General features: G+C 36.7%; 1 long non-coding RNA gene across 1 annotated transcript; it reads right to left on the reverse strand.

Moving 5' to 3' along the window:
- Positions 1-6,915: 6,915 nt before the first annotated feature.
- Positions 6,916-10,163, reverse strand: LOC113763813. The gene is made up of 3 exons (XR_003467399.1): positions 9,959-10,163; positions 8,089-8,167; positions 6,916-6,956 (listed from the first exon to the last, which is right to left on the reverse strand). It is a non-coding gene; the product is annotated as an uncharacterized LOC113763813 (long non-coding RNA).
- Positions 10,164-11,737: the final 1,574 nt, after the last annotated feature.

Consider the following 11,737-nt stretch of genomic DNA (forward strand, 5'->3'; position numbering starts at 1 on the left):
AGCTAAAGCCCAGTGAGCAACTATCACAATAGCAGCTATGATCACATAAGCATAACCGTTCAATTCGCGTATGCAATTAGAAAGTAAATCAAATCAGTGAAAGGATACGGACGGCTCTCAAGAGCCCATTTCCTCGCTTATAATCTTGATCCAACCTCATTGACCCTCCGTCAATGTTAAAAGAATAACCAACCGTAGACAACTCTTTACTTCCATTCCTTCCACCCAACATTCCCCAACCGGGCCCGCACTCCATTCAGTCATTTTGGTAATACTCGAGTATACCGGAACCAAAGGTCTCATTACCACAAGATTCCACAGTACAGTCCCCGAGGCATATCAATTTTCACGACCAAGCCCTCGCCGGCTCGATTCAATTGACTACCTACGGGGTTGAGCTCAGTAATGCAGTAAGGTCATTGGACAATCGTCCAAACGACACCAATTCAGTTTCCATGAATGGAATTCAATGTACCATATAACCAGTGCAGTATTACAGTAATACGGTAAATAGCCATGAATGAAATCACAAGGGGTGAGGGCGGTCAAGTACACCCTCACCTCAATCACTTCCAATAACCAATTAAGCCTTCAAGGCATCAAATACACATAGAGCAAAGCCATATTATAACAATTAAGTGAGTAGTATACTCACCAACCAAGTAAGTGGTGTTTCATGCACTGTCGTTAAACGAACGTCGTGCACCACCGTTTCCTCCTAGAACAAGCAAGCAAATACCATGAGACTCGAGAACGAGTCACAAAACAATGCTAAATACAACCCCAATAGGGTTTCATATGCATAAATAAGCATGATAGCAAACCAGAAATTAGAAATAGCACTAGCCTTGGCCCCGAATAGAAAAACTGTTTTGTCCTTATTATGCGGTAATGGCGTCAAACTCACTACGGTTATCGGATGGGGGTGTAAGACCCACCATTTCGAAGCTGTGAAACAGTTCTACAACAATGAAGAAGGCCTCTCAGTCCAAATCCTAGCACAGCTAGGTCAAAAATGCAGAAAACCAAGCCAGAACCGTAATTGCAGGTTCCCAAATCACACAAAACTGTAATCAGTCTATCTCAGCCTACACAGGTGCATATGCATTGATTCCAAAGGCATATGAAAGCTAAGACATCAAGATACATTTCATCAGAAGACACCAACAACAAAATCCAAACCAATTCCAGTCAAAACAGGCAATTACTATCGCAGTTCGGACATTCTGTTCAACAAAAACAGCAACAGTAAAAACGGCATAACTCACTCTATACTACTCCAAATGCCCTGAAATTTTGCAGACACTTCATACTCATAAATACCTACAACTTTCATGTTTTGAGCAAAGTCCAATTCGGCCTCTATATATGACCTAAAATTTCGGACAGATTAGGGGTTCATGAACCCTAACTTTTCACATTTCACTCCAAATCCAAAATTGATTGCATTTATCATCAATTCACACCTACTAGAGTCAAAGCCCCTTATTACCAACCATCAAAAACAACCACACCATCAAGATCATATGAAACCAGAAAATTCCTCATAAAATTGAAAACTTCACCAAATCAAGTCAAATAAAGAAATAAATCACCAAATACTTCACTAGCACTTCCAATAGGCACAATTTAAGCATCATTAAGTGTAAGGGAGTAGGCAAACATCACTTACCTAAGAGACAAGAGAGATAGTGTGACGCCCCCACTTCTCCCTAAGGCGAACCAAAGGGTATCCGCGGAACGCCTGCCCAGCTCTCGCCAGGACTCACTACAATCCATCATTCAAAAGCTCGAAATACTTTAAGTAACTTGTCGCGCCCCACTTTTTGGAAAAAATAAAATAATTGTTTTTTTTGTTGAATTTTATTGATTTGGGAAAAATGAATTTTGTTGATAAAAACAAAAATGGGTCTAAATGGGACTTTTGAAAATGCGACGATTTGACCCAAGAAAAAATAGTTCAAAAGGGTTTTTATATGAAAAATGGAGTCGCCACTTGGTATAGAGTTAGGGTGTACCAAGTCACCCAAAAAATTGAATTGTTTAAAGTAAAATAGGAAAAAGTAAGAAACCCTTTTTAAACGACTCCTAGTCCACGTAAAACAAAGAAAAAGGTTCGGGGGTCACATTTGACGAAGGGGAAGGCAAGGATAAAAATCCAAGGCACCCCTTCGACCTAGCCAAGGCTAGTTGCGTGATTTAACCCTTATTTTCCTATATTTTCTACCCAAAGTATGTATTGCAAATTGGATTTGACTAATGAATGAGAAATGCAATCCTAAATCTAAGAAATGTCTCTGATGAGGCTTTTGATCCCATTCACATGAATTGTGAAGGTCAATAAGGAAAGACCTCATAGAAAATCACGAACGATGCAAATGAGGACTCAAATGAGAGTGTAAGTGTGCAAAGTGTGGAAAAAAGGTGCATGTGTGCAATTTGAAAGTGTTTGTGTGCAAATGAATAAAAATATGAATGCTCGTGTGCAAGTGAATGAAAATAGTAAATATATAAGTAAAATAGGTGCAATGTGTGAGGTGAAAAGTAAAGAAAGTGAATAAGTGTGTGAATATGACATGTGGATTTAAAATATATAATTAGCGAGGAAAATAGTGAGAAAATGATATGAAAATGCATGAACTTAGGGGAATGCATCAGGTCGGGTACGGGAATGACCTCTAGTTTTTGTGATTTTAATTTTCCCTTTGATTAGAAGGAAAAACTAGCGTGCTAAGGCTATTTTGAAGCCACACTCGCTCGTTTCCCTTACCCAAGGGGTTTCTCAGGCAAATGGACCCTATAACTAGCATGAAATGCAAAGGCCTAAAATGAAAGGGAAAAGGTTAGAGGAACATGCCAAATGCCATAAAAACTAAAAAAATGCATGAAATGTAGTGAACATGCAAACATGTACTAACGAGGGGAAATCCCTAAGGGTCTAGCGTTGGACTAGCCCATTCTACGAATTCCGACTAGCATTGGACTAGCGGAAACGTACATTCATTCACCATATTCATTGCCAAATATAGAAAGCAAGTAGACATGCAAAATCATTTATAACACGTAGCACATAACACTTAGCATGCTCGACTAGATGCAAGGACCTAACAAAGCAAATTAACACATAGTAACTAAGCATGCAAGACAAATAAGACGATTAAAGCCCTAACTATTACATTTGCTAGCTAAAACAAAGGGGAAAGGGAAAATGGACCAAATTACTTGCTATGCCCTATCTATTACAAGCCAAGAGGTGTACACATACCCCATAAATGAAAATAAAAGAAAGATTTAAAAATGAAATAAAAGTAAATAAATGAAAGGCATTAATAAACATTTAAGAAAACCAAGTAGGCATGCAATTTTCATTTAGCAAGTTGGATCACATAGGGAGATACACGGAAAAGATAAAAGAAAGTATACCGTCCCCTTTTGTGGTGCTAATAAGTTGGAAAAGGTTCTAAATTGAAGCTACAACCACTAAACAAAGGATTAATGCACCAATTTAATAGTAAATCAAACAACACAAATTCTTCAAAAACAAAAATTAAAGAACCACTAATAACTATGAAATTGAACCATTAGATCTCTTTAGATAATCAAACAAGTCCATATTCATCAAATGAAATTCCAAGTTAAAAGGGAAAGGAAACTCGAAGGACCCAATTGATTAATCTTTTCAAATGCTTAGGCCATGGTAGAATAAGAAGGGACTTGAGGGGTTAAAGAGCTATTATAAGAACCCTTTTCATGCAAAAACATGCAACCTACGAAGGAGACTTGTTTCTTTAGTATATAAAAATCCTCCAAACACACACTAAACCCCTCGGAATACAGATTTTCCATCAACAAGGGTTTCAAAAAAATGAAAAATCTTAACACCTCCTTAGGACCTTTTGAGAAGAAAATAGATGAAATAACATCAATAAAAGTAGACTGCAATAGATCCCTATTAAAATCAAGTTGACCAATTCGCTACTGTGAGTCAAGTATCTTTCTCCACTACACTCAAAAGAAGCAGGTAATAACAGCAAAAAAAAAACAAAAGACAAGGTGCAGCAAACATTTTTAGGCAATTTACAAAATCCAGCTTTCAAACACAATCGAATCTAAACACAAGGCTTTAAACTAGGCGGCAAGCCATCACCCAAACAAATAGAAAGAAAAGCTGAGCAAAATCCAGTGCAAACACAAAATCCAGCAATTTACAAAATCCAGCAATTCGGCAATTTACAAAATCCAGCTTTCAAACACAATCAAATCCAAACACAAGGCTTTAAACTAGGCGGCAAGCCATCATCCAAACAAATAGAAAGAAAAACTGAGCAAAATCCAGTGCAAACACAAATAAAGTACGTTTAGCAAGTTGAAAAATCTGGAACATATAAAACTGATTTGGCAAGTTGAAATGCATTTTCCAGCAAGTGCTTGGGCATGAATCCGAATTTACCTCGGTTGAATAATTATGTTAAGAGCTTACTATTTTTATTTCATTTTCTGGTTTGGACATGCTTATAAACTCTTAAATTCCTTATGCACGTATCAAGCTAGCATATGAATAATTCCAGTTCAGAAATCAAGTTCAAATAATATCCACAACCATCAAAATTTCCAGAAAACAAACTGCGAAATCCAGCTCAACCTCTCGGCTACTAACAAATTTTCCAGCAACTCATTAGTCTTAAATCAAATTTTTCTTCGGCTAAAACATGGTATTAGACACTCGATTTCGACATGCAAATACTTAATTAGCCAATTAACATATCTAATTCAGAAAACAACTTCAATCATCAACACAAAATCATCTAAAAATTTCCAGAAACATCCAACAAGCCTCGGATGAACGTGCACTTGGCAGAATTCAAATTCATTTTATTTTTCTGCTTTAAACCCGTTAATTAACTATAGGCAGAACTTAATCATCTTGTAGTTTACCAATTAGTCATAGTTAGAGGTTCAAAACAGCAAAATTATACCCAATGAAACTACATGACTCAAGACAAATCTCGGCAGAATCCTTTCAGCAAAACAGAATTTTTCTAAACTCCTTAATTCATCACCCAAATACATAAAATTATCATGCAAGGCCCTAATCATAATAATCATCCAAAAATTCAGTTACTTAAACATCATTTCATGCTCGAATTACTTCAGCAAAACAACATTGAAGCTGCGGTATCCACTCAGCTTCTCGGCAGAAACAATTACTTCCAAGACAGATTTTCTAATGTTTTGATTTCATCATCCGATGGTTTAAAATCATCATGCAAAGCTCAATTATCATGGTATTAACTAGTGATTCATGGTTACAAACTCAAAACAACGAAATTGAATCACATGAAGCTGCAAAAATGCAGGACAAACTCTCGGCTGCAACAATTCATAAGAACAGAATTTCTTCTTCTAAATCACTTGTCCGGATGTTTGAAACCCATATGCGAAGCCCTAACCGCATTAATCATCCCAGATTTAGATAGCTAATCATGAATACAATTCCGAATTATCACAAGAAAGCAGATTTCATCAAGCATGTCTTAATCAGTTCTCGGAAATCCAATTTCAGCGCACATCAGATTTTTCTTTTCCTAAATTCCTCATTCATTACCTAAGCTTCACATGCAGGGCCCTAGATAGCTTAATCCACCATTGGTCAGTTAGCTTTAGTTCAGAAATTACCTCACCGATGACTCACTCGCGTGGCAAGGAAGCTGAAAATTTTCTTTCGGCTTCGTACGCTGGTTTGATTGTTGCAGAACCGCAGCTTACCAGCTCTTCTTGTTCACACGCGAACTGGGGTAATGGTTCTGGTTGGATGTTGCAGTTGCGATGGAGTTGGGAACCAGAAATGGTTGCAGCTCGCGGACAGAACCAGAAATCTTCCTCTCGGCTCCAGAGTGCAGCTCGGCCTCTCCCTCTCCCTCGGTCGATACTCCAAGGAAGCTACTCACTCACGGCTCACAGATGGAATAAATACAACATAGCAGGTCTCACCCTTTTTTCCCTCAGCTCACGAACAGAAAATGAACGAAGCCAAGAGTTCGGCTCTCTTTCAGTCGTTAATTACAATGACCCTCCTTTCTCCCTAGCTCACGGCAGTAAAATGGAAAATGGATTGTGGCCGACCAAATGAAACCGAAGTCCTCTCTTCTGCTGTAGTGAGTTGGGAGTAGTGTGCATTAGTGGATGATGGAACCGGCAATAAGGATGGAAGGTGCTGGAATGTGAAGTGGAAAATCCAACCGGCAGAAGGAAGGAAGGTGCTAGTATATGGAGTGGAAAAATGGATTCGACAGAAGTGGAGTTGTGATTTTTTGATTTTTTGATTTTTTCGTTTTTTTTTTTTTTTTTTTTTTTTGAAACAAACAAAATTGATAATAATAAAAAGAAATAACCAAAACAAAATAATTAACATTTGATGAAAAATAAACTAGAACAATAAAGTGCAATTTCCATTTCTTTTCCATTTCCCATTTTCATCGTTTTTCTCTTTTTTTCTTTTTCTTCTTTTTTTTTTAAAATAACTTAACAAAAATAAACAAAATGCCAAAAGATTGAATTTAGAAGACATAAAACATATTTTGTGGGCAATTTTCTTCTTTTTTTCTTTTCTCTCCTCTTTTCTTTTCACTTTCTCATTTTCATTCATTTTCCAAGAGATTCTATGCTAACAGCTTAAAAATAAAAATAAAACTAGAAACTAAAACTAAAAATCGAATAAAACTAAAATGAAAAAATTAAAAATAAACAGCAAATGAAATTACACCAAAATTTGGTGTCTACATAACTTCAATACATAATTAAAGTACTTCAAATATCTCACACTTACAATTATGTAGCTTTCAAGCTTAAATACAACCCAACGGAAAAGGGTACAATAGCCATCCGTTATAATACAACTTAAAGTTTTCAAAAGAAAACAATCTAGTACTACTCACGAGCACCCTTGGTCTCGAACCCTGTAAAAGAAATCCACAACGTGGTATGAGCTACACAGCCCGGTGAGATTCCAAGACACTCTAACAGTTCAAATAAATCAAGTAAGTTGGGCATATCATATGCATGGTTCAAGGTTACACAATGGCATGTTATCATGAGGTGATAATCATTGTACGGGTAATTTGAGACATTTATCATGGTATGAGACATTAGCATGTATAGTTCACGAGTGATTGGAGCTTATTACAGGCATAGCTCAGGATTTCATGTTGGCATTTTAGCACGAAACAATCATCATGATACCAGGTAAACATATACTGTAGGATACGGTGTTCCAGTGGAACTCTGTCGGTCATCTGCACCTTATGACTTCCGGATCCCCTCAGTTTGACTGGCCATCACCTTATCCCTCCAGTGGTAATACTCGAGTATACCGAAACGGTGTCCCAAGGTTCCAACCTACCCGACCGAGCCCAGTCCTGGCTCGAGTAGGTTAGTAACGATGAGCAGGGCCCAATTCAGCTTAGAGCTTACAACATGCACAAGTAATCAAGTAATTCGGCAAAAGGTAAAATTCATCATTTGAGTAGGTCGAGTGAGGTAAAGTACACACTCGCCTAACAATGATGGACAACTTCATATAACATGCGATTCATGATAATCAAGTGATCAAGTAAGTTGGTGATTACGTAAGCAGATAATCAAGTAAGCAAGTAGCCGAATAGATTAGAAAACGGTAAGTAAACATGGTTAACGGTGGTAATTACGGTTAATTGGTAGACATATGTCATTTTAATAGGCCACCATTGGCCGTTTTCACTTTTTCCACATAAGAGTCGAGGAGATTCACTCCAACCGACTTATGCTGTCATAGCATAATTAATCATTTAAACACATCATGTAGATATGCTCTCCAAGCATTTCATATCTAATATTTCAAGTAATTACATAAATATGCTCTTTAAGCATTTCATATCGAATAGTTCAAATATACATATTTCAGGTATTTCATGTCGAGTAATTCAAGTATACCTTATTCAGATATGCATGAGTGTGGTAAATACTTAACATATAGCACTTAGCACTTAATAATCATGGGTTATGCATGTCATAGACTTATTCCAATTACGTATTCCTATATGGAACACTCACCTATAGCAACAAGAGAGTAATACTCAAACAAATGTCTAGACGTCCACTTCGAGTTCCTCTTGAAGGTCCCCTTGAGCGCCTGGGCAAATAACCATCAACTATTATACACTATCACTTAGAACCCCTACTTATCAAAGAAGGTTATACAATCTAAGGGGAATTCATTAATTGGGCCTTAATTATTAATAATCGAGGCTCAAGAGTAAAGTTTTAAAGTCTAAAGAGAGAGACTAATATTTTCCATGAAATCGAGTTCAAAATGTTCAATCGGTATCGAGAAAAGAAGGCAAGTTTCCAAAATCTCATTTTCTCAGAAATTGACAAATTTCAGCTTTGGGTGTCAATTTTAGAAAAATCGTATCTTGCACTATGTAGGTCCAAAATTGGAAAGCTTGATACCGTTGGAAACTTCTTCAAAATCGTTAAAAGTTCCTAGAAGATACTTTTCCATGATTCCAAACAGAAGGTATTCAAAAATTGACTCAAAGTTGCTGCTTGGGACCATTTAGACAGTTTCGGGGTTGGTTTTTGACCATCTTTGAAAATCCGGCAAAATTCATACAATACGAACTAACCTCCGAAATTTAGAACTCAATTAGAGCTACAATCAAAGTTTAAAACAAAACAAACGGTACAAGAATTGAAGTTTTGAGCGCCAAGATATAGCAGCTCAAAGTTGGCTAAAAATTTCTCCTCGATCAAGAATTTCCAGATTTAAACATGAACTTTGGGACTTTGTTTGAACATCTAAACAGACTCGAAATGGTACTAAATTTGGTATGATTATACTACCATATAAGGGCTATTCCTCTGTCAAATTTCATAGAAAAATATGCACGGAAAGTCACTTAACGAAATCACTCAAGTTTCCAAATTTTTAAGGCAAAGCTGCCTCGTGTATGAAAATTTCCTTTTCTAAACTTTTGAACAAGGGAAGATACCTAAAACATGTCTCGTTTATGATAATCAGGTCTAGCAAGAATTCAAAATACATTTGATAGGTGATTTACATCAAGAATTTCGAAATAACAAGTCCCAAGTCATTGTTAGTTACAAATCTGTCCAAGTGGAAAATTCTATCACTGTAGCTGTTTCAAATTTTGGCCACAACTCACTCAATTCAACTTGGAATTGGGAGTGGTTGATGGCGTTGGAAAGCTCTCTCATAAAGCTGAATTTTCTTAGAAGAAACCAGTTTCAAATTCCATTCACAAACAGCTCGTTTTTGAGCATGAAGATACAAGTCCTGTCCTGTCTCCTAGAGAGAAACGAAACAGGACAGTGATTTTCAATCGAATGGTGTTGCTCACTCAAGTGGAACTAGAATGTGCATTTGGTACCAATGGAAATATGGGAATGTCTAGTTTCAAATGCCACTGACGGCACTCAATTTCGACATCGGAGTAAAGAGTTATAGCCGATACAAGATGACTGCCTGGGCAATACGGGATTCATTTTCCAGTTTTGCTAACTTTGGAAATCAACTCATTTAACCAACCAAATCATGTTATTTTTCAATGAAATTTTGTACACACTCACAATAACATGTAAACAATATAATCAAGTCATTAGAACCTCAAAATTGTGCACAAAAATGGTCGGACAAGGCAGGGGTAAAACGGTCACTTTTGCTCCAAGCACCTCCTATGATTTTCTACCAACAATACAACATTAATCCACTAATTTAAGCACTAAACCACCATTAAATCTATCATCAAGCATGAGATCAGTCCTTAAGACAAAGGTGGGAGTTCATAGAGCCCACCCATTTCATTTTACACCATAAACAAGCTACCCAAATGCAAATACTACCTTATACATGCAAGATGATCTTCATAAAGCAAGATTTAAGTGTTGGATTAACACCTACTTGATTAGAGGATGAAGGCAGAAATTTCGGCCCCTTAGATGCTCAAGAAAACCATGGATAGCAGCTCCTTTTCTTAGCTCAATGGGATCTCTAAATGTTTAGTTAAGTGTAGTTCGAATTTGGAGTGAATTGGAAGAGGTTTGATGAAGATTTGATGAAGGAAAAATGAAGAACTTGGTCTTGTTTTTCCTTGGAGTTGCACGGCTGGAATGAAGAAGGAAAAGAAGAGTTGCACGGCTGTTTGAGGTGATAAAGTGGAGGGTTTTGATCTGGTGTGATGCACCCATGTGAAACTAAAATGTGTGGCTCTCATTGATTCAAAGGTTAACTCTTTTTCCCGCGCGTTTCGTGTTCGATTCCTCTCGAATTTGTTTCACTGGTGCACTAAACCTCTAATACACTTATATTTATATAAATATTATTCACTCTCAATCGTCCCAAAATAAGGGTCTAAAGTTCCTGAATTTAAATCGCGCGTGTGAAAACGCGTATCTCCAATTTAAGCGCGATAACGTGAAACTTTCGAGAAATTCTTATAACGATAGTACTAATAACTATCACTTGAGTATTTAAACATTAAAATACCGAATTTAGGTCCATTGTACATGTCTCCAATATTCCAAACTTATTGTACTCTCAAGCGGATAAAATCTCCAAGCACTATTCACTATTTTTACTAAACGCGCTCCAGAAAATTAATTCGTGAAATGAGTTACTTTAAAAATATAACGAAGTTATATTACCATGCATTTAGGTCTAATAAGACTAGAAAATATTCCTCGAGGCAAATATCCAATTAAATAATTTATTAAGCCACAAATTAGGCTTAAAAATAATAGTTTTTACGAGTCCTCACAGATAGGGATTGTGGACACCTTAGCTCTTCAAATCAACTTCACTAATACACTTATTAGCACTAGAAGAAAGGTTTTTATGGAGTGAAATCTAGTCTAAGCTCTTGTTTGTGGAAGATTGAGTGAGATGGAAGCTTGAAATTTGATGAACTTTCTTCCTTCTTGCAAGAGAGAGGGCCGGCCAACACAAGGTAAGAAAATGGTGAATTTTGTGAATTTTTGGAGATATTAACTAATTTTGGTCAAATGTCAAAAATGTGAATAGTAAACCATAAAGTCCAACCAATCATATTGTGACACTTGTCACACTCATTAATGCATTCTTATCTTTCTTTTTCCCTCTCACATCAATCACTTCACACATTCAACTTATCTCTTAACATCCGATAAATTTTACACAGTATCCGAAACTTAACCTTATTGGCCGAATGTTTCCGAACTTTTCGCACTAGTGGGTCCCACGTCCATTATATATCCTTAATTTTCTAAAAACTCTCCAATACGAGAAAAAACATCTAAAAACTATAATTACTCATAAAATCTACCAAAAAAATATTTCTAAGCCCGAAAATGCAAAAATATAAGCAATTAAGGGGTAATAAACCCTAGGAAAATAATTAGGGTTTTACGGGTTCTCACACGGATGCATATTTCTGGAGGTACCGGATGTCCTAAACATTTCAAGAAAACTTCTTGAACTCACTGCCTGTGTTCGGACACAGAAAACTAGCCTATCGGACGTCCGGCACCACCAACGGCTAGTTGACTCTTCAACCACCTTCTATCCATTGGTAGCATTAATTGAATAAATTTTTGGTCTCTTATAAAAAGGGAAAAGTCAACCACTTCAAATAACTTTCGCACATTGAGACTACATCAGATCTTGAGTGATTCAAGTGTGAGAATACTCTTTAAAAAAGATTTG

This window comes from Coffea eugenioides, chromosome 2 (assembly GCF_003713205.1).
Source record: "Coffea eugenioides isolate CCC68of chromosome 2, Ceug_1.0, whole genome shotgun sequence".
NCBI lineage: Eukaryota > Viridiplantae > Streptophyta > Magnoliopsida > Gentianales > Rubiaceae > Coffea > Coffea eugenioides.